The sequence below is a fragment of the Bactrocera tryoni genome, chromosome 1 (assembly GCF_016617805.1).
Source record: "Bactrocera tryoni isolate S06 chromosome 1, CSIRO_BtryS06_freeze2, whole genome shotgun sequence".
NCBI lineage: Eukaryota > Metazoa > Arthropoda > Insecta > Diptera > Tephritidae > Bactrocera > Bactrocera tryoni.
This window is the reverse complement of record NC_052499.1, coordinates 46856837-46878164: the sequence shown is the minus strand read 5'-3', so window position 1 is coordinate 46878164 and position 21328 is coordinate 46856837. Positions and strand designations below refer to the sequence as shown.

General features: G+C 34.2%; 1 protein-coding gene and 1 long non-coding RNA gene across 5 annotated transcripts in view; both read left to right on the top strand.

Annotated features, from left to right (window-relative positions):
• LOC120766559 (tyrosine-protein phosphatase 99A) overlaps nt 1-21328 on the top strand; it is a 531852-nt gene that overhangs the window by 127152 nt on the left and 383372 nt on the right. The window lies entirely within an intron of this gene.
• LOC120766560 lies at nt 8710-10643 on the top strand. The gene is made up of 2 exons (XR_005704600.1): nt 8710-8886; nt 10452-10643. It is a non-coding gene; the product is annotated as an uncharacterized LOC120766560 (long non-coding RNA).

Here is a 21328-nt window from a genome sequence, read left to right as displayed (position 1 = left end):
AAAAAACTTTGCCTACTCCGTTTATTTTGCCAGCTATTTAACATGCGTGTAAATTTAGCCAAACAAATATATATACATATATGTATATGTATATTTATATGTTATGTATATATATGGGCACAGTAGATACATATGCCCATCCCAATTGACATATGTATGAATCTCACCAAAACTTGTGTGCTAGCTAAATGGCCTCTGCATTATTTGTTATTCTTATGATGCTGCTATTCAATGTCATTCAGGATTTTCTACTTGTCCACACAAGCACTAACATACACTCACTCATGCACACATACATACATATATATACATAGCGGCTTCCTTGTATTCATTTGTGCTGGGATTACAAAGTCCTCAGTCACGTTGGCCGTGTTGGCACACATAGTCCGCTCGTATCCCCTATTGACTAGTTTTAAGTTAAACACAAGTCTATGGAAACGTGTATTGTACATATATATGTACATTTGTGAGTTTGTGTAGAATCCTGCTTATATCAAGGTTGGCCCACACACATCATGCTTCAAATGTTTAAGCTGAATGGACGACGGCTAAAGAATGTTCGAAAAACAGGTCTTTGCGTATTCACTGGGTTTGTATGAGAATGAGATGACGTTCGAAGCTTTTATTGCGGTAATTTGTTATTTTTAAAGTACAGTTTTAAAAACTTAACATACATACATATGCATGAAATCTATCCAAGATATGAAATCCAGTGCAGGCGGTAGATAGGAAGTATTTAAACGTGCCGGCGCAAGATTGCGACAGGGGCTCCCCAGCTTACGGAAATATAGAATTTAATCGTTTTTGTGGGCGTGCTAAGGACTTGATAACGTATATTTACGATACTTACTTACACTAGGCAGCTAGGAACGGCGAATTCCTCTTTCGCCAAATATTTATTCCTATACTCAGCCAGCGGCACTCAAAGCGATCTCTTCTTACGACATTGGAACGGACTCTCAGTTTGCCTCCGGGCTTATCTTATATGGAGTCAGGTCACAAAGAATTTGCCGGCAATGAAGTGGCTGACGAACATATCTGTTCTGCACCGGTTTCTGGAATGGTGGCATGGAAACACCCATCGATGTTTGAGCCAATACGTATTAAGCGCGGTAGGGGGACAAACAATTGAATATCTTTGGAATGGTATGAATAAACAAAAATTTTTTTTGCAGATTATTAAAGGTGAATATTTTCCTTGTTGTGGCACATACTTTTCAGTTTTTTTAGCGTGAAGAACACCTGAAAAATTGTAGTAATTGTTTAACAAAAATCATGTAATATATTATTATTTAAACCAAAGGACCATGAAAAATATTTATAATATAGCACGAACATTTTTCTTTGACTTCACAAAATTTCATCGATTTTTCTCGAGTAGTTTATGAGAAAATAATTTTACAATTTTATCGTGCTCTAAATTTCAACCTTCAATTACTTTAACAAAAAAAAAAAAGAATTTTGAAATATTTATATCACGGGGTATGCGTCTGGTGCTTTCCTAATGAACTGCTAATTTTCAAAATCGGAGATTTTTCGAAATTTTCATGGACCACTTGACGTGGTTTGACCCAATATTGAACGTTCGGTTAATAAGAAAAATTGGTTTCAGAAATACAAGTATATAAAAAAAATACATGCAAGGCATGTTGCAATGCTGCTGAGCATTATGCAATCAATCAAAGTTCACTTCTACCCAATTTGGTGAGTGGTACTGTGCAAGTCCATACATATGTATGTATGTATCCGTATACTCGTTTATACAATACACATATAAAGCCAAATTCATTAAATTTTATTTCACAACGGCCTTAAAAATTTATTGAACTTGCAATCAAGCCGCTGCTATTAATTTAAACATATATTGTTTGCTTGTCTATCTACAACACCAGTCCGCGAGGCGATTAACAAATGACTTGCCATGTCAACAAAAAAGTATCAACCAACGAACCGGATGGGGAGGCGGTTGCGGATGTGAATGTGCGATTTTAATCGCAAATGTATTTGTAACGAATGTGCAAGCAAATGCTGAAATTTATTAAAGTGTTAATGCATTTATTTAAATAAATGGGATTTATTGATTTAATCCTTGATTTTTTTCTAGCCACCAGGTAAAGTAAGCGATGTAGTGACTCTTGCTATGTGGCGGCTTCCGGTTTTTGCATTTAATTTATTTTTAAGGTTTAATTGTTGTTTATTGGAAATAGTGAACTTGTGAAACACTTTTTCAGGCTATTCAATATACGGCCTTCCCGATTTCACAGGATATTGGTGGAAATATAACCTATCGAAAAAGCCAATATTTTTTTTTTTTTGAAAGTGTCACACTGGTATAGCCCCTTAAGGGGTAGCCAGAGGCACAAAAAAATGAGAGTTTTCAGAATTTTTTTTTTCCTATTAAATTGTGTTATTTTACAAAAGTAGTAATATGGCATTATTATAGAATGTGTTGACTTGAAGTCACGAAAATTTCAAAACAAAAATTTAATTTCCAAAGTTATAGTTGTTTGTGTTGACCCTATTCCAAAAAAAGGTACTTGCGGTGACAAGTCCTTGGAGATTCATCTAAAATCAATCGGACAAAAAAAATTAGTTTTATATATAGATAAACTCTGGTCTGATGGAAGGATTTTCTTTTTTTTCAAAAATTAACAAAACTGCGGCCTCAGGAAATTTTTTTCTAAATTTTTGCGAAAAAATCAACAGTTAAAAAATTAAAATCCTTAGATCAGGCCCGAGATTATTATGTATTCTAAAAGCTGTATAAATTTCATTAAAATCTACGCAGCGGTTTCCGAGTTACAGTTGTCACCAGTTCAAAAAACATGGTTTTGAGAAAAACGCGTTTAAAGTTTCACACTAGCGCTTTGAAGTGCCCGAGCTCTCTTTGTTATTTGACGAATAACTCAAAAACTAATTATCGGATCAACGTGAAATTTTCAGATAATATTTTTAAGATATTACACTTAACGAAACTGCAAAAAAAAAAAATATTTTTTTGAAAATTCTAACTACTCCTTAAGCAAGTTTACAAATACATACATACTTTCATATACATATGTATTATTAAACTTTGTTAATGTATTAAAAATTACAGCACTTTTTGGCTTATATAACACTTGAATTTTGTGTGAGTGTGTTAAAAATCCATCGCCACTTCATTGCATACATTTGCACTTGGAATTTTCAAATTTGCATACACACTTCGCCTTTAGGGATTTGCGGTTAAGGCCGACGCATGACGTGGCCGATTTTAAATCAAACAAATAAGTAAAGCTCACAACTCCCAAGCGTTTAGCCGTTGTTGATATGACCGGCTAATGCATTATTTACTTATATAAACGGCAAATTAGATTTTAAATGCATATTATTCACAAAATAGGTCAAGTTTATATAATCAGCTGACCACTGAAAGGCGTTTTTTGGATTACTTTTCTAGCATAATTTAGAAAATGTATTTAAAAATCTATTCAAAAATCTTATCTCTGTCCGGTATATATGTACATATATCCATGTCCATATCCTCACTTAAATTGAAAACAACATATCATCAAAAAAATCGAAATTGCGTTTTTTATTGCTTACGATTCACTACATCACGTTACATAAATTTAGCATAAAAATTTCAGCTTCCGCTATCAGATATAACTAATACATAACTAATACGTAACCGTTTAATAACCAATATATAACCATTTTATAACCAATATATAAACATTTTATAACCAATAAATAACCATTTATATACCCAATAAATAACCATTTTATAACCAATATATAAACATTTTATAACCAATAAATAACAATTTATATACCCAATAAATAATTATGTTATAACCAAAACTCAAATTTTGTTTCAATATGAGTGGTTTCTATTATATCGTTTACCCATCGTCTGTAAACTTAGGAAAAGTGCTGTTACGCTATTTTGCATTTTAAATGACGATATATACTATAATACTTTGAAATTTTAAAAAGCTATTAATCAACAAATAACGCCAAAATAATCCTAAGATTATATTTAAACGTAAATTTGTCAAGAAAGTGCGACAAGACATTGAACCAACACAATGCAGACCCGAAAACATGGAGAAATTCTCTTTAAAAGATCTATGAAAAAGTAGTTTACAACAACAAATTTGAACAGCAAGGAAATTTATACATTACTGAAATGCTATTAGCAGGAAAGAGACTTCCGCTTTAATTTATGTTCAACTCATTTGCTTTTGGGGTTACATAAAAATATTAAAATGTACACACATTACAATGTTGGCGAAAAGAAGTGAGTTTTTAAAAATAATAATGCAATTTTTGCACGTCATCAAGCTTAAGCAGTAAATCCAGACCGCAAACTTCTTGCTGGAAGCAGAGAAGCGCCATGTACGTGCTGGTATTACTGAGTGGCGCGCATTTGGCATACATATAATTGTATATATGTTTGTGTACGTCTTTGCTTTTCATTTTCTGGCTGCAAACGTAAACAGCATAGAACAAATTTCCATACATACAAATATGCATATACAGACACACATACACATACCGAAACATGTGATTGTACCACACATACAGACTGTTTTAGTCTCACAAATGTATGTACATATAGCATCTCACCCACACAATGGTAATATTGCCAACTTCCTCATCACTACTCGACTGATTAATGCCATATGCCACTGGTACCACTTGCCAAGCACCACTTGCCTCATGCCACATTTGCCAAGTTGTTTGCATATTTACTCATTAAACCCACTAATTTGCATTGCTGCTGTTGCATTGTTGCAACTACGTACAAGTATGAGCATCTGCTGCAACAATAGCAGCATACTCACAACAACAGAAACAACAACAAAGATTCACGGTACAACCCGAACAAATGGAGATATTTATGTAGAGCTTACTGAGGCTGAATGGCGCCTCTCCGCTTGTGACTAATTTCATGAAAAGCGCATACTAACGCATTAGTAGAAATTGCTTTGCTTGCATTAAATGCTGTAGTTGTGTATCAATTTGTAATTCATAATGGTCCTTGTATGGGAATTAGTTGTGTTGAATTTGTATCCTTTACATTTTTATACCCTGAACAGGATATATTAAGTTTGTCACGAAGTTTGTAACACCCAGAAGGAAGAGTCGGAGACCCTATAAAGTATATGTGACCTGGTCTACGAAAAGGGAGCTAACGTGCGAAAACTAGTTTTCTGGGAAACAGCTGTTAAAAATAAACAACTCATTTCGTCAGTTTCTCGTTATCGCATTAATTGTTCTCCTTTCCAGAGGCTTCAAGGACGTCCAGTAAGTGTTGTTTTTGGTCGGAATATTATTATAGTTCATCGTGTAAGTTGCTAGTGTGGAACATTTAAAAAAGTAACACTGAAGAAGTGACGTTTACTCTAATACCGCGCAGATGCTGTTGTCTTGTTTTCATTCGTCTCTCTTTCCGGATGTTCTGTTATCACATTTGAGTAAGTGTTTCTGTTGATTATCGTCTTCGCATGAAATGAAACATGAGGAGTTCAATGCCGTATACTGACAATATTTCCATGAAAAGGATGATGAAAACAATGAAGAGAGCGATTATGATGAAGACGAAGTATGTGTATCTCAGACGGAAGATGATACCGAACAAACTTTTGTTAAGATTGACCTGTCTGTTGTTGAAGTAAAGGAGGAGAAAGGTAGTAAAAGGTGAAGTAAAGGAAAAAGAAATTCGCAGACTGTGAAGAAGTGCAGTCCTTTAAGCTTCTGTTAAAACCTATCGATCCTGAAATGCCGAAAGTTATACAACCAGCCGGTTTATCTTTGGAACGTCAATGGTACATCTATCACAATCTTCGCAGCTTAGTTTCGGATATATCTAAAGTAGATATTGTAGCTCCATTGCCGAAAGATTTGCCATCGAAGAAACGGAAGGCAAAAACTAGTGAAGATGTTCTCAAACCAAACGAGGAACCAGATCCATCTTCCTCAGGATCAACACGTAAAAAGATCTCAAGGAAAACGACAACAAAGAAAAATATATAAACTACTCAGCATTATTATTTTTGGCCCATAATACGTTTTCCTAGTGTATAATCATGTCTTTATAGCTTATAATTCAATGTATTTTGTTCATTACAAAAAAATTATATTTTTTCGAATTTTTACTCTTCTTTCTCCACATTTTTAGGGAACTTTCAAACAAGTTATGACTTTTTGGATTCTATCACCTGAAAAAGCATCTCATCTTCCATCCGAATCAACTAAAAAGTGAAAATTGACTTTTTGACACCTAAGCCCCATTTCCGTAGACCAGGTCACATATATATAAATGATCAGTATGCTGAGCTAAGTTGATTTAGCCATGTCCGTCTGTCTGTGTATATACGAACTAGTCTCTCAGTTTTTAAGATATCGTTTTGAAATTTTGCAAACGAAATTTTCTCTTCAAGAAGCAGCTTTGTCAGAACTGCCGATATCGGACCACTATAACATATAGCTGCCATACAAACTGAACGATCGGAATAAAGGGCTTGTATGGAAAACTTTCGCATTTGACGTGTTATCTTCACGAAATTTGACATGGATTACTGCTTAAAATAATAATATTATCTCCGAAAAAATTGTTCAGATCGGATTACTTTAGAATATTGCTTCCATGCAAACTAGACACATAGAAACTAAAAGAAATGTACCTGTGAAGGGTATATTAGCTTCGATGTAGCCGATGTTAACGTTTTTTCTTGTTTTTATTGTGCATTGGCCAATCATTAAGAAAAGTTACATGAAAAGGCTGTTAATTCTTTTGTGTAAAACAGTTTGTTTTATGGGAGACGCACACCAAAGATAGTTACAATAAAACAAGCGCTTTCCACAGTTTCTAAGAATACAGAATTTATACAGAACTTCCTGAATTTTCTACTTTGTTGAGAAATATTATCTCCTCCTTGGTTATCCAAACTTTTGAATCCATTTTATGCTATATTTTTTTTGTTTTGAACAAAATCGTTTTGATGTTAATTATATAGTAGTATGCGGGCAGTCATTTACTCCACTTTACAATCAAAATCCGACTTAGCCTTATTAGATTATCTAAATTCATATATGGTCTAACCTTGCATATATGTACATATGTGCATAAATGTATATGTTGTCCTGTCTTTAATTATTTAATTTCGAAACTTTCAGCACGACTGTGCTCTTTTCGTTATTCTACTGCTTCTGCACAAGTTAATGCAAGCAACTTAAAGTGAGTTTATCAGCAGTCGAACAGTTGCTAACTGAACAGAGCAACACGTGGCAAAAGTTCAGCTTGCCTTAACCAAAGAAGTGGAAACACATTTACCGAATGTGTACAGACATATGAATGTATATATATGTACATATATGTTCTGAGGATATGTGGGTAAAGGTCCGAAATAACAAAGAAAGTTTTATTTGTGTGATATATGTAGGTATGTTTGCATGAATTCAGGTAGTGAGTTGTCAGGCACTTGTATGTTTTTATATGTAAGTTTTAATTTAAACATTTTTATTTTCATATATTTTCATATACTTCGATATTAAGTTATTACTTTTATTGTTTTAAAGGAGTGTAGTACATTACCTGAAGTTTTCTGTTTTTACTTTCTCCCCTTTCGCGTTACTTTCATGTTTCAGTTCATTGCTCGTGTTTTTATTAAATCCTGTTTTATGTTCTTGCGACAGTGGGTCACTGGGGATCTGAAATACATTGTTTCAAATCGGAATGCGATTGCAGCCCCAACTCTTTCACGTTTTCATAGTAGCAGTTTACGTTGATGCTATTCTCCACACTCGCTTGTTGGCGGAAATAAAGGGCGACAAAACAGAGGTGAAATAATTAAAATCTCAGTGTGTGAGTGAGTGGAATCGAGAGACATTTTGGAGACTTTAGCAAATGTAGAGCGTAGTAATGTGAAGAGAGAGAGAGAGTGGTGCATGTGTGTAGAAAAATATTATTTGAAACAGTTGGCCACTCCAAAGTACTATCTTTTGCACTTATTGCTCACACGCCTAATGTGCTCTCACTTGCGTACTCTCTGTGACACTCAAAGCATATACTGTAGTTCTCAGCTGCTTTTTCCATGGACTATGCGTATTTTCTAAATTTTCCCGGAGTATTTCAGCTTTTGACTGAAGAAGATTTTAGCTCCAGCGAATCTCACAGCTAGCTTAGTTACTACAAGACACGCATCTAAACGGTCGATGGAACGGAAAAACCTAAAACTCAAAGCGAGCGCGTCTCGTGCACTTAATATTTTTAACATAAATACATGCTTAATTGGATTATTTCAACAGTCGAGCATTGTCTAAAAGCAAAAACGTGTTTCACTAACACTCGCTTGCTGGTGTGCGTGCATGCGTGTGTGTGTGTTTGTACTAGTTGCTGCACAATTGCTTTTTGAAACAAAACAGCGAGCACTTTCGCTTCACACAATGTGTTGTTGCCAACGTGCTTTCCGGTCGCCCATTGAGCGTAACGACATTTAGAGAATTTGTGGGCGTACGCGGCGTATGAGTGATACATTTCTTTTGTTTTGTTATTATTTAGCCAAATACATTTGTAACACAGAGTGCACAGCATGAAGTGAAACTGTAGAAGACAAAGCAACAAGCGTTTTTTTTTGTCAAAGATTAAGAGCAATCAACACAAACAACGACAACAAATAAAAATTAAGCAACAACAAAATGGAAAATAGCTGAAGAAAATTTCCGAAATCAGCGAAAAGAGCACGAAGATAGAAATCTTCGCGCTAAAATAGAACAAAAACAACCAACACAAAAGTAACAGTAAAAGTCTCCGGTAACTGGTACATCACCTAATCTGCCAACGCTACGGAAGTAATCAACGCTAACAAGGACAATATGACACGCTTTCGACGAATTGTGGTAAGTTATGTGGAATAATTGCGTCTCATTTGATCAAATTCTGTTTTACAACGCCAACATTTTGCACAAACGGCCTATTAAACGCCTATTAAAGAACTTGGTGGTTTAGAGAGGTGATTGTGAAAAATTTTCTACACGGCTAAAATACATTAATTGTATCAACCCTCTGTGTCCAAATAAGCTCTGCGCTTGCTTAGGGAAGTATCCTAGGATATATGTACATTAGGGTGATTCAAAAAAAATTTTTTTTTTTTCAATTGGTACTCGCAAAAATAGGTTCCTAGACCGCTCTAAGAAAGCCTCTCCAAATATGGGTTTTTAGTTGTAACGGGAAGGTCCTCCGCCTAACGGTTTTCTATTTTTTCTTATTATCAGATAGAAAAATTTATATCTCGCTTCCAACTACTTGAAAAAATATCTTGTTCATTAGGTTTTGTGGGAAATTGAATGCTTTAAAATATGGTCTCTTATGATTTTTTCGTAAACCCAACCGTTTAAAAGATATTAACGGTTGAAATTTGACTATTTTTGGAAAAATTTTGTATTTCTTATGAATTTTATAACTCAATGAAAAAAAATTATTATGAATAGATTTTTGGAGAGGCTTTCTTAGAGGTGTCTAGGAACCTATTTTTCAGAGTACCAAACGAAAAAAAAATTTTTTTTTTTGATCCACCCTAATATGCATTGATGTTTGACGATGAATATCTCGTAAACGCTTAACTTAATCGAAATATCATAGTAGGCCATTTTTATAGAGCAGTAAATTTCCTACAAAACTATGTTTTTCATCATTCACAATAATTTTTTTTCATTGAGTTATAAAACTAATAAGAAATAAAGAATTTTTCCAAAAATAGTCAAATTTAACCGTTACTATCTTTTAAACGGTTGGGTTTACGAAAAAATCATAGTAAACCTTTTTTGTAGAGCATTCAATTTCCTACAAAATCTAAGGAACAAGATATTTTTTCAAAATGGTTGGAAGCGAGATATAAATTTTTCTATCTGATAATAAGAAAAATTAAGAAAACCGTTAGGCGAGGACCTTCCGTTACAATTAAAAACTCATATTTGGAGAGGCTTTCTTAGAGGTGTCTAGGAACCTATTTTTGCGAGTACCAATTGAAAAAAAAAAAAACTTTGAATCACCCTAATGTACATACATATGTGAAAGGTTGCCTGATTGCTGAAAAGTAGTATAAGCAAATATTGATGTTTCGTTTCCAAACTTTCGTTATAACATTCTTCATGTTAAGTTAAGAAGTTTTTAAAACTTCTAAACAAAATCATTAAAAAAAATTGATCAATATTATTGAATAAAATAATGGCACAATAATTTTGAGTAATATAATTGCACAATGTTATTGAACACATAAATCAACAGGTTCAGATGGAGTTTTTTTTCCACTTTTTCTATTTTTATTAACAAATTAATGGCGATTTTTTTTAACTAAAATCGTGATTTTTACTTCCAAGTGCTGCAAAAACTAGAAAAAAAACTTTTTCTGATTATCTCGAGAAAGACATCACCTTTAAGACGCATATCAATTTTTTTGTTTCAGACGATCCGTCAACAAGTTATAATGTACACCGCTGCACCACACCTAGGCGCTTCTGGAGATTCGCCGTCACGGGCTTATTTATTAATATTTTTCATTGAAAATTTTTTCTAATATACTCAAAAGTTGTACAATAACATGTCATTAAAACTAATAAGATTATACTTCCTCATGTCGCCGCAAAAAATACAAATATACGCTTTTTTGCCTTTAAAACTATAACAAATCTGTTGAAACATCTTTATTACAAAATAAGACTGTATTTACCAACAAATGTGGGCTCAGCCCTGTCTTTGAGAATTCAGCAGAAAAGCAACAAATATAGCAGGAAACACCATTTGAAAACAGTAAATATAAGAAGACTTTGCAAATACATTTGCAGCAGAAAAACGATATTAATATGCAAAAACACACACACACCTACATATAAATGCACACCATTTTTATTTGTGTGCAAATAAAGAATGTTATTGTCAAGGACAATATGCCAGCGCCGCCGTCTAATGTTGCCACTCAACAGTGCGTCTAAGGTTAAGGAGAAGGGAAAACATGATTACTGGCGCAGGCATTCACACACACGTACGAATACAAGCAGAAAAAACACATGCCAAAAGCTCACAAATGCGATTAAAATTAAAAAAGACAGGCCAGCTGGCAGAAAAAGAGGCAAAACGATGTCATTAGCATGACACTATGTCAGAGCGACGCGAAGGCGGCACACATGTCATTGAATGGAGCTCTTCCCTCGAATGTCAGCGGCTGACAGCAGTCTTTGCACAGGTTGTTATTATTACTGCGTTTGTTTTTTGTTGTTATTATAATGCCATGTCTGTTTTTTGATTGCCGTCTACTTATTTGGTTATTTATGGAAATGAAACTTTTGATTGTAATATTGTAATTGCGAGCTTTATTGAGAGTAATTGCTTTGACAAATGGAGGCAACTTGTTTAAGGAGCAGATTTAGAGGCAGAAGTGGGACTTTGACAGCGAAAATGTGGCATAATGTTTTGGGTTTAATAAGTTGTCTGAGTACAAAAAAAAAAAAATACTTAGTATTTATTTTCTTATGTGCTTACATTTTCTTTATCTCAGCGCGCTGGCTATGCGTAAATTACATTCATTAGACATCACTTACTGTGAATCTTTATTCCCAACTAAGGGTTGTCTGAGAAACAGGTATGATTATAGTACATTTACTAAGTGAAATTATGTGCGTTTACAAGCAACAGCATTCAAATTTTTTGTGGGAGACAAGGCGTATGAGTGACATTCTGAAAGTACTGAGATACGCTTATATAATTTCGTGTTTTTGAAGGTCGACTTGGGTCGCCGTTGTTTAGCCAATCAATATTATTGCCTAAAGGCTTAGTATGTATTATAGAATTGTGGAAAAAAACTTATTACCAAGAACTCAGTGCTAATGCAAATAGAGCTAGTCTCACTCTACTACTAAAAACGTTGCATACATTTGGGCGAAATTTGCGAAATTAATACTATTTTAAAACGAAAGTTACTGATTGAAATGAATTGAATAACAAAATATCATTTCGATTAAATATTTTGCAGGTTAACTGATTTAAAGATCCAAAACCATCTGGTACGGACAATACTCGGTCATATATCAAGTGTTGATATTAGGCTTTAATTCCGTTTAAAATAATGTGCCAGAATTAACACATTCCTTCCCTTTCCAATTCTAAGTTGAACTCGTTTTGCCCAAGAAGTTAAATTTTAACATCCTAAAGTAATAAAACTAAAATGTTGCCTACCTTTAGGCGCTTTGTTTTTTTTAACATATAAGCTAACAAAACTGGCTTCCTACTGAAGAAATAATAATTTTGTAAAAACTTTTTTCTCATAAAAGACTGGTGTAAGCGAATTTTCAACAAAAAAATAATCGTTCCAATTTTGATTGTTTATATGCGCAGTTATATAAAACTATCATCTGAACTGTCTTTGTTTTATGTTTTTCCTGCAATAAATTACTTATAGGATGCCATAAACAGTTCAAAGGCGCTTTATGCTCTCGTTTTCATTTGCATTCGCATAAAACCATTTGTAGCTGGCATCTGCTGCGTTGCAACGCTTCGCTCTCAAGTTTCTTACCTCTGCCGCTGCAACCTGCAACGTCTTGCATTTTCTTTTGCTTCATTTTCTTACAACCCGATGCTTATCTTCCTTTGAACTGTGGCAGTGACCAGCAACAGATAATCAAACGCCACAACAAGTGGCTTGTTGCTTCACTTTTTACACTTTATTGCGAGCAATTTTAATTTCATTCTTTTACTGCAACTTTTTGCTCTTACTGCTCTCACTTGCTTTACTGTCCTCCTTCTTCTTTTGTTGTTGAACCAGGCGAATACAAATTTGAATTGTTTTCTTTTAATATTATGTCATGCTGCCATTGTATATGTAACTGGTGAACTTAAATGTTATTCTCTCTCTGTCCCACTCACTCTTGCCGCTGCTCTCTGTGTGCTTTGTGTTCTCTGGCTTTACAATGTTTTGCCATCGCTGATGGCTCTCATTGTTCGCGCGTTACTTTTTTAATTGAATCGGCGTATTCATGATGTGTTGCATGTTTGTCTTAAAAAAGTCTTTCGATTAAACAGTACTGTTTTGGGATTGTAGTTTTAATTAAAATGCTTTGTTACTGTTTGTGAGTGATAATTTGCAGCTACATATGCCATTAAAAATTTAAAAACCTACTACCAGTGCTGTAGTTATCAAACTTGCGTTTTTTTATAAATGTTTGTATTTTTTGAAGAATCAAAATGCCTGATTTCCAGAAGAGACTACGGAAAAAGGTGTCTTGGAGTGAGGAATATTTTTCTTTAAAAGTAACTTAAATCCAAAATCCAAAAAAATTTATAATTAAAAGAAATGTAGGAAATGATCGAAGGATGAAGAAAATTTAAGCTATTATTACTATTACTATTATTATTATTAAATTTTTTATTACTGTTATGATTATGTAAAAATATTTCTAAGAAAGTCTTGTGAAAATTTGAAGTTATTTGTTCCTGCGTTTCGGAGAAATTTTCCGATTGTGAAAGCAAAGCAAATGCTTTTTATTTCTGACGTCCAAATATCCATCTAATTCTGAAAATTATTTTCCTTCTCACTAAAAAAGAAAAACACATTTTTATGTTTTTTTATGAAAGAAGTTTTTCAATATTGTTTTGTTAAGACTACCAATTCTCTGAGTTCAGGATTCGTTGTCATAATTTTCTCTTAAGTGCTCGTTTTGGCATATTGGCTTTAATAATGTACATTGCAATTCGAATATCAATCAAAGTTATAGTAAAAATTACTGAGAAGAAATCTATAGCTTTTCGAGTAACAAGACCCGTCACATTTATAAAGTTTAACAAACAATAAAGTTTGTTTTGTAAAATATTTTAGTTTTTCATGTTCATCTTGGCCAGCCCTGCGCAGATCTTTCTCTGTAACACCCTGAATAAAACGTCGGAGTTAAACTGAAATTAATATATAATTAATCAAAATATATATATGTAAGCTGTAATACAAACTGGTCGATTTAAAACAAGCTAAACATTTTTCAGATACATTTGTGCTATGTATAAGGAATGCACCTGTGCAAAGTATTATATGTAGATTCAGTGCGGCCGGTTTGTTTTTGTTACTATTTGAGAAACTTAAATTACCTTTTATAGGTATCCATCTCCTCCACACTTAACCACTCTAATAAGAAAACATACACATACACATACAAAAAAATTCTGTTATCCAAATAATTATCAGAACATAAGAACGAAGTAACTCTTACGAGCTGTTGGCCACAAATTATATTTTCTTGGCAATGTCGGTAGTCAAAATTATATTGCTAAGGCTTCAAGGTTTTTATATTGCTAAGGCTAATACTTTCAATCATGTCCTTTATACTGCCAAACATTTTGCAACAAAGTGATAAAGCTTTTACATCTTATATCTTACAGTTCAAGCATCAGCATTATAGTGAACCGAATTGTGTTCTGCTATTGAAATTTTATTGGTTCGATTTAACAATAAGAGTATTTCTCAAAACCAAAAATGTTTAAGTTATTAGTGATTTACTAAATAAAGTGATAGGATTAACATTTTTTTCATTTGTCATCTAAATAAATGTTTGAGCAGCGCATACTTCATATTTATGTTAATCATACGCCACATCGCACTTAAATATTTTGCAATAAATGTGATAAGACTTAACAGATAGGCCTTATAATACAACGAAGGGCTTTAGTGAAGACACTTACTTGCGATTAGCAGGTTTTTGAAAGCGGTAAATACCAAACAACAATTAAAAAGCAACAAAGCCGAAGCGCAGCTAATGACAGCAACAAAATTTCAATGGTAGGTACTGTTTTTCATTCCGCTTAGTTCTAAGCAAAAACATTATAAATTTCACGCGTCAAATTGTGGGCGGTTAAGCAACGAATATGTCAAAGAGCTTTGTTGGGAGTGAAATTGTTTTGCATATATGTATCTATGTATATGCTTATATGCATGCAAGGCATGCAAACGCTTTAAAATTGCCTTGCATGCCACAAATATGTGTAGTTTTACACACGTGACTAACTGTTTTTTTATATATTTATGTGTGGGGTTGCAAGCACTTGCTTCGCTCAACAGCAAGTGAGCAGGCTAACACAATGGCGGAAGGAGAAATATTCACATATAGTAAAACGGAACAGCGACAACGGAAGTTTTGGAACAAATATGCAAAGATAACGAATTTTAGCATAACATGGCATATGTGTGCGTGTATGTTTGTACACATATGAATGCTTATGTGTATGCTTATATTTTTGCGTAAGAATGTGAGTTAATATTTCCTTCAGCTTTTACTAGCTGACTTTAGATTCTTTAACGCGTGAAAAACTTATACGCATAAGTGTGTCTCTGTGAGGGTATCTGCATATTTTTCGTCTACATTGTACATGTGCACGCCCACTTGCCACTTCGATTTCAAATTTCGCTTGTCATGTGCTACTGGTTTTCCATTCCTCTCAAGCCACTTTCGCATTACAAATTTTATTTTTCCTATACAAGTTTCGCAGTCGTTGGCAATTCAAGTCTTCCTCGTCGTCGGCCGTCGCTCTTGTAATCGTCAGTGTGGTTAGCTGTCAGTGTGACTGCCACTTTGTGGCAAATTAATTCAACTGCTCGTTTTTCTGAAAGCCTGAAGTGGCGCGAAAACTTGCAGTCAATTAGATTGCCGACAGAGTACAGCATATGTGCACAATGCCGTTCTTTTGCATTATTTTTATTACAACATTAAAATTTTGTTTTTTCGGTGCTTTCGCTGAGTTTTCCTTGTTGCTTTTGTCACTCTTGCCAAGTGTCAGTCAATCTTCGAGTTGACAGCTGCTGCGACGCATGGTAAGCCAATTGGGGATGAATCTAACTAGAAATGTGTCTGCCTCTATGTGCAATATGGCAAGTGGCATGAAATGTGCATTCAGAATTTTCATTTACTCGATTTTAGCAATCTTGTAAATATGTGCGCAAGTGGGTGAAGACAAAAACAAGCCAAAATCAAACAACAAAAATGTATACTGGAAATTATTTTCCAAAATACCAGTATATACATACATATGTTTAAAACATATACATATATGTATGTCACTAGGAACCTTTCCCTATTTTATATACACATTTTTATGGCTGCAGAAATTAATTTTCAACTTTACCGTTATCTTTTGTAGTTGAAATGCTTTTCTTGCTCTTCCATTTTCGAAGTTGAGTTGTTTAGAAACTCCTACCTCGTTTTCTTCCAAACCTTCTAGAACTAGTAATCCATGAATTCATTTTACCAAACGACTATGTGTTTGCCATAATTTTCATACTATAACATTCGAATACTTTCATATGTTTTTCTATGTTAAAACAAGTAAGGGATTTTATACTCTCGCATGATAAAGTGATAATCGAGATTTCATTATACGTCATTTACATATTTTTCAAATACCGTATTTTTGTAAAGCTTTATTCCGCTATCATCATTGGTTCCTAATGTATATACTCGTATTATACAGAGAAGGCATCAGATGGAATTCAAAATAGCGTTATATTGGAAGAAGGCGTGGTTGTTATACCGAATTTCATTCAAATCGGTTGAATAGTTTCTGAGATATGGTTTTTGGTCCATAAGTGGGCGACGCCACGCCCATTTTAAATTTAAAAAAAGCATGGATGCAAATTCTTTCTGCCATTTCTTCTTTAAAATTTAGTGTTTCTGACGTTTTTTGTTAGTCGGTTAACGCACTTTTAGTGATTTTCAACATAACCTTTGTATGGGAGGTGGGCGTGGTTATTATCCGATTTCCTCCATTTTTGAAGTATATATGGAAATGGCTGAAGGAATCGACTCTATAGAGTTTGGTTGATATAGCTATAGTAGTTTCCGAGATATGTACAAAAAACTTAGTAGGGGGCGGGGCCACGCCCACTTTTCCAAAAAATTACGTCCAAATATGCCCCTCCCGATCCTTTGTGCCAAATTTCACTTTAATATCTTTATTTATGGCTTAGTTAAGACACTTTATAAGTTTTCGGTTTTCGCCATTTTGTGGGTGTGGCAGTGGGCCGATTTTGCCCGTCTTCGAACTTAACCTTCTAATGGAGCCAAGAAATACGTGCACCAAGTTTCATCATGATATCTCAATTTTTACTCAAGTTACAGCTTGCACGGACGGACGGACGGACGGACGGACAGACATCCGGATTTCAACTCTACTCGTCACCCTGATCACTTTGGTATATATAACCCTATATCTGACTCTTTTAGTTTTAGGACTTACAAACAACCGTTATGTGAACAAAACTATAATACTCTCCTTAGCAACATTGTTGGTGAGTATAAAAGTGCATCCTATAAAAAAATAGCAAAAAAAAATTAGAGTGAGTGCAGCTACTGTTACTCGAGTAACGAAAATTGTGCACACGTTCAAAAATGGCGCCGTTGGTCGCACAAGTATGCGGCAAGATGCTGCCCAAAATGGGAAAATGTCTGAGCGCATTCGACCTAAAGTAAGGAGACTCACTCTGAAATCGCGCAGCAAATCAGGTAGAGAAATTTCAAAAGAGCTAAATGATGCCCATGTGAAAATATCGCAAAGAACAGTTGAACACATCTTTCAGGAAAAGACTTAGAATGCCGTCGCCCAGCAAAGAAATCAAAATGGAGCAAGCAAATGAAAAATCAACAGGTAATATGGGTCAGGCTCCATCAGAACTACATAAAGGTGGATTGGAACCAGCTAAACATAAAAAGTTAGGAACGACCCCCAAAAGTTTAGTGATCTACTCCTTAACAAAGATTATCTTTAGCGACGAATGCTGGCTACAAGCAGTGACAAAAACCATACAATTTGTGGGACATAGAACGCGGGAACGTTATGCGGAGAACTTCATTAAAAAAACTATAAAATATGATTTGGAGCTCCATGTGGAAGGTACGGGACCAATTTATTTTATTGAGGGAATGCTGAATAGGAAACATTACATCAATGTACTTCAACATGTTTTTGTACCATATTTGGCAAGACTGAACTCTCTAGTAGCCCAATACAAATATACGCACTATGGGTCGCTTTGCCACCCCTCTCGGCGAACAACTGATTTCCTGAACAACTTGGATATTTATATATTACCTTGGGCGGGCAATTCACCCGACTTAAACCCCATCGAAAACTATTGGACGTTCCTTAAATCGAAGGTATATTCCTGTAGAAATTCCATATTAGCCGCAATCAAACATAACATAAATGATGTATGGCTAAGTGATCCAGATTTAAAAATAATGATAAAGAATTAATTAAATAGTAAGCATCAAATAGTGAAGGATGTTATTAAAAAGAAAAGTTAGTCAAGCAAATACTAAAAAAATTAGGTTCTTCCAAATTTTATGAAAAAATGAAATCTCAAATAAATATTATACAAAAATATTCGCAATAATTTTTGCATTATTTGTCAACCTATAAGTATTCTACTCGTATATGTCTGCATACCATACGCAAATACAGCTAAATATCTTGACATCTTGCTCGATGCTAGATTACGTTGGAAAGAACATATTAAAATAAAAAGGATTGAACTTTATCTGAAATAGTCGAAAGTGAAATGACTAATTGGGCGAAGATCAAACCTGTCCATACACAACAAATTACTTCTTTATAAACAAATAATCAAGCCGGTATGGTCATGTGGTGCGCAACTGTCGGAATGTGCCAATGATGGCAGTATTACTTGTAGTATTATAGAACGTTTTCAAAACAAGGTGCTAAGAGGCATTGTAAATGCGCCTTGATACTGCAGAAATGCTGATATTAATCGAGTCCTAAGGGAGAATACAGCCGCCGATTGAGGCAAATGCCCACTGCAAAAGGCTTAATGTACATCTGAACGAGGACACGAGAAATCTTCTCTTAGACAGATGACTCTCTAGTCGATTATGCCATAAAAAACCACATAGCTTAGTTGGAAGCTAAAATATAAAGGAGATAATTATATACCGTATATGTATGAATATTTCTATTAATTTATTACTATGTAATTTGTTTTTAAGTTATTCAAATCTAACTGCTCGTTAGTTTTTGAAACTAGTTGTAGTGATATCAAACATTGTTAAAGTTTTAAAAATGTTTGTAACAAAAAAAAACCAAAATTTATCACTGAACGCGAAATTATATGAATAATTTTCCTTGTTTCTAATAAGTTGGTGGGGTACTGTAACTGATCCAACCCTGAACATTATAAGAATTTAGTTTTTTGAGAAACTAGAGCTAGAGGCAAAAGCCAAGTAATGTGCATCATAATTATTCTAACGATTTACCAAACATACCGAATTCAGGAAAATAACCAAATTTTTCTTTTCATACCACATCCACTTCAACGAATTTCTGAAGTCATAGTAAAGATTTCTCCCTCAAACATAACTTATATTATCTAAAAGTAAGTTATACCTTGAATTGTTGAAAGAAATGGCATTCACGATTTTTGGGACTATTGGAAATTTTTATCGTCCATTTACTTGGCTTCATATACAATATGCATTAGGGTGCTTCAAACAAATTTTTGAATTTTTTTTTTCTACTCTTACCCCCTCAAATGCTAGTGATTCACAAACAAAAAATCCTCCCTCAAGCCAGGCGCTGTAGCTTAACTATAAGGGGTCGCTATTTTTTTTTTTTTTAGGTTCCCATACAATTAACATAGGAATTTACGTTTTTTTATTCCAACTAATTTTTGTTTCTCAAAAATAATCATCACATTTTCATAAAGTTGGCTTTTCAAACTTTATAAAAATTTCTTTCGACTTCGGTTAGAACGTAGGGTTAAAAGTAGCGTAAGTAAAATATATGAATTGAACAACTCTGTCGTTTCCTTCTCGATTTAGCCGTTTTTGTACCTGTCCAACAGATAAAATCAATTTCCAAATTTGTTTAACCTTGCTATATAACCTTAGTTCATTTCTTTCATTAGTTTTCTGTCTAATGAGGTGCTACACTTAAAGGCCGACTGAGCAAACTGCATGTTTGAAGTTGAGCCGAATATACAGTAAAAGAAAGACCGAGAGTTCATTTCGACTTTCATTATCTTACTTACTTAGTTGAGGCAGTTTGTGAGAATAAAATTTATATATTCACCATAAAGTGGGTAGTACCATATCTTTGGCAATATAAAAACAAGTAGAATAATCAACTGCTTGAGTTTGTGTTCTGGTGCCACTTGGCGAGAAGAATTGCGCATAATAAGAGATGTCTTTCTAAATATTGGCTGAGAATATTGGGATAATAGTTCGGCTGCTGTTTTGTGCAATGTTTAGCAGCGACAATTGGCCCTCCGGGAAGAGTTGCATTTTTGATATCAAAATTACCTGAACCGAAATATAAATTACTCATGAATGGCTGTTACAGGAGCAGGGCCATAAAAACCAATCACTTTTACAGCCGCTTGGCTTGCGTTTTCCACTTAACCGAAGAAAAAATGTAAAACATGGCAAATTTTCTCTTTCCTGATGTCTATCTTTGTTCCGTGCTGAGACAATAATCAGTTAGGCTATCGCAAAACTCCCTGTGAAGTTTGTTTCGTATGGAATCTTGTCTTTTTAACGCCATAGAGCGTAAGCCAATCGCACTACTACAGCGTGATATGCATATTACTAAAGCCATCCCTTGAATAAACAGAGGTTTTCTTTTTGCCAGTGCTTCTGTAAAAAAGGTACCTCAATTAGAAATAAAACACATATATTAACTTTACTTTTTAACTTTATTAAAAAGATAAAGTTTTTTTTTTTTAAATATTGTGAGCAAGTAAAAAAGCGCTCCTCAAAATTTTGCTACAATAAATTGATTTTTCCGTTGGCTATATGGTATGTAGCGCCGTTTATTGGAAACCTCTCATTCAGTTATAAAAAGGTATTTAACCATGACTCTATAGTGTTTTCCATTTTTGAAAATATATGGATGCTATTTGCTCATAGAGTACTCCAAAATGCAATAATTTTTCTATTAACATACCCAGCCGAAGTGAGCTTCACTGCTGTACAAAATCTTCATGTGAAAATCGGGGTCTGAATCTGGCCATCTCGTTTTGGCCCCATTGACCGAAGGTGCGACGCACATGATGGTTGGATTTTGAACGCCCACAAATCAAGATACTTCCCTAATCTTTCATAAAGTGTATAGTTACAGTTTCAATATTTGCGCGCGTTGGCGGATGGACTCATTGGGGTCTTCGTGATACTCTGCTTAACAAATTAAAAGAGTTTGACATATTTGAACTGTTCTGTGAAACAGTGTTCAAAAGTATGGGACTCTGATCCCATGAACAGCAAAAAAAATGCAAAGTTGTCGCTATACGGCGCAGTCTGT